The sequence below is a fragment of the Triticum aestivum genome, chromosome 7B (genome assembly GCF_018294505.1).
Source record: "Triticum aestivum cultivar Chinese Spring chromosome 7B, IWGSC CS RefSeq v2.1, whole genome shotgun sequence".
Taxonomy (NCBI): Eukaryota; Viridiplantae; Streptophyta; class Magnoliopsida; order Poales; family Poaceae; genus Triticum; species Triticum aestivum.
In genome coordinates this window covers 478,076,752-478,080,302 of record NC_057813.1, presented here as the reverse complement: position 1 = coordinate 478,080,302, position 3,551 = coordinate 478,076,752, and positions in this window count along the sequence as shown.

Below are 3,551 nucleotides of genomic sequence, written 5' to 3'. Positions count from 1 at the left end.
AAGTTTAAAACTGCATCTTTTGCTGACAGATGCTCCATCAGCCTTCTACCATCCAATCCTTACATGCATCTGCATACTTAACTCCGCACGGTGACAATAGCATAAGCGGGCAATAACACCATCGATATCCGTGTCTATGCCCATGTTACTCCCACGAGCTTTCATTCCATAGTTGATATCTCCTGTCTTGGGGTTTTCTTGACAAAACTTGAGTTCTAATGCTCCATGTTCCAGTCTTTCTCCGATACACCTTGATCTCGGGTATTGACAACTTCCATAGTCTAACAAATTCTATCAGAGTAGATTTCCTAGGTCATACCAATCTGGAAATTCTTCAAAGCCTTCAAATTCTCCTAGTCTTCGAAGTCTTCACCGTTGTAATTTCATCATTGTAATGCACGGTAAAATCCTCTTCATTCCGAAGTGGTCTTAGTTGTCCGATATCTTGTACTCTTTGGTGTGGTCTCATCAGTCGAATCTTCATATGGTCAAAAGGGGAAAGGGTATAGTCTCACTAAAAGGGAATATTTGAATAAGCTCAGAAGAGAAGAGAGGTAAGAGATCTTTTTGAAAATAAGGTAGTAGAGAAAATCTTTCCTATGGGCTTATCAGTCTCTAGGGTCACGTCCTACAGTCAACATGTGCTCTGATACCATCTTGTAGCGACCCAACCCGAATGGGTCAAGTCTCTGTGCTTAAGGTCATCCCTGGATCGGTATGCTGACACACACAATACTCGAGGATTTATAACAGAGGTAAATCACATGTATAAAATAACATAAATACTATTACCTCAATCCAAAATAGCGGAAGTAACAACAAGGCTGTGGATTCCCATCAACACCAACGGCAAAGTTGAGTGTAGAAACCATAACCCTAACGTATCACTTACTCGTCGTAAGATTCCTACAACATGAGACGTTGCAGCCATGTAGGTCAGTACATAGAATGTACTGGCAAATTCACACCATAGAGGAATGATGAATAACTATCACTACATGCATATTTGGCTGGTGGAAAGCTCTATGGTAACAGTTTTGCATAAAGCCAATTTTTCCCTACTTCAAAGGAATAAATTTTATTTAACTATCATGGTGGTTGTTAAACATTGAGAATGGTTGCCAGCATTCTCAATCCCAATTAAGCATCATCATTAAGAACCCAACAAATTAAATTAAAGTAACATGATGAGATCAACATGATAATCCAAGAACCAGATACTCAAGATGTCCATAACCGGGGACACGGCTAATCATGATTAGTTTGTACACTCTGCAGAGGTTGCGCACTTCTCCCCACAAGACTCGATCGCCTCCGTTTGTTTTCTCGCACTACATGGTGTTTGAGAAATGGATGACCGAGACATAGTCTTTCAGAAGCGCTAGCACCTTACGATTGGGTAGACCGTACCACCTACATCCCCTACATCTGCTAGTCTACCACTGTAAGAGTTCGCACGACTTAATCAACTATGCTAGAGCCCATAATAGCATGTGGCTGCACACGGAAGTTTCTAGTATGAACAATCTTATGATCCCTTTGAGCCTGGGTGGCGGTCCAAAAACAAACAGGCAATCCTGGAATACCCAGGTACCTCAATCCACCCAGATGTGTATTAAAGTTGCCACCTTAAATAAACCATTAATTAACAATCTCACATCTGTCATGGATACACTCACCAAATCCATGTCTACTAGCATAGCATGGCAATATAAGCAAACGTAGAAGTAACTCCTAAGGGTTTGATAATAAAACAGGTAATAGGTACTACCTCATCTACTTCCCAAAACCCACATATTAATCATATCCTAATAATGCAATTGTTTGAGGGTTGATCTAATGCAATAAAAAGTAGGTAGTAAAGAGGTATGATCAAAGTGTGAACTTGCCTGTACTGTTGATGAAGATGATTCACACTCATAACTCTTGATATATCTACTCGTCACACTCCGGTCAATCTATCGTAATCAAGCAGTGGTAACCACACATAAGAAATCACGCAAAAGAATCGAAAAGAATGAAGAAAACGATTCAGAAAACATCAAAACAAAGCAAATAACTCTTGCAACATAAAATAATTTCTAACAGTACCAAAATTATATGAATTTGGCCTTATCAGAAAGTTTAGGTCAAGAGCTTCGATTTGCAAAAAGATTCACTCAAATCGGAGTTACGAAACTCAAGTTACAAACGAAACAAGATTGAATACTAATCTGAACTAAAATCAATTTTTAAATTGTCAAAAACATGTTTAAGTTTTATATCTAGATAGAGAGGATCATAACGAAGAAGTGGGCGTTGGTTTCGTTGGATTTGGATAAGCGAGCAAAAAGTTGTGATCATTTTAAAACTAGGGACTAATCTGTAAAAGAAATAACTACTAACAGGTCCCTGACTGGAATAAAAATAAAACGAAAAGGCTATTTTATGAACGTTCGCTAAAGAATGCTAACGAACGAAGAACCGTTCGCTCCAGATCTAATTTGACGAGCATTCACTAATTAAAACTAACTAAAAAGAAAACTGCGTTTTAAAAGAAAAACCAACGAAAACCGGATCGGGCGGCGATTATATCGGTTCGCGGTGGTTTGGCGGTTTTCGCGAGAAAACCGGCAGCGGCGAGGTCAAACTCCGGCAACGGCGGGATGGCGGCAGCGGCTCGGGTCCGGCCGGGGCGGCGGCTCTGGTCGTCCAGGAGGGCGGCAAAGGGGCCGGGGAGGGGCGGCGCGGAGTGGCGGAGTCGGAGGTGGCGGTGGTGGCAGCTCCGGCTGACGCGTGCAGCTGCAGTGGTTGAGGCAGATCTCGGCGGCGGCGGCGTGGCACGAGGCGAGGGGAGAGGTGAAACGGGGCCAAGGTGTCCGGGGCTCCAGATTTATAGGGGAGGGGAGGAGGTGGCGTGGAGGAGGGGCAAGGAGGAGGCCGGGGACGGTACGGTGGCGGCCGGTGATGCCGTGGTGGCTCGGGACTCCGTCCCGAGCTCGAGGACGAGCGGCGCGGTTGGGCTGGGCCACGGCCTGTTGGGCCGGCCCAGTTCGGCGGCGAAGGGAAGAGTTTTTTTTAATAAAATTTCAGAGAACTAAAATAATTAAAACAAAATAACTAAAAATATTATATAGGCATATAATATATTGGAATTTTCAGAAAAAGATTTCCTACAAGATGAACATTATTCTAGAATCAGATAAAATCCACATAAATTCAAATAAAACAAAGAGTGCTACAGCCCTACTAAAATCCACTAAAAATCATTTTTAAAAATACCAAAATGATTTCAAATTTATTTCTCTCCAATTTTCTAGTGTAGGGAATCATTTTACCCTAATTTCCATATATTTTATTTTTGGAGAAAAATAATTTGAATAAAACCCAAATAAGGCCAAATTGAAAATAATTTTCAACGGAGCTTTAAATTGGATTTCTTTTAAACTCCCAACTCATATTTCATATGTTTTGAAGAAGTCATTTTATCTTCTCTCATGAAAATCATTGAGTTGCTTAAAGTTTCTGAATTTGTAATAGTTCCAAATGGAATTCAAATCTTTTCAAAACCA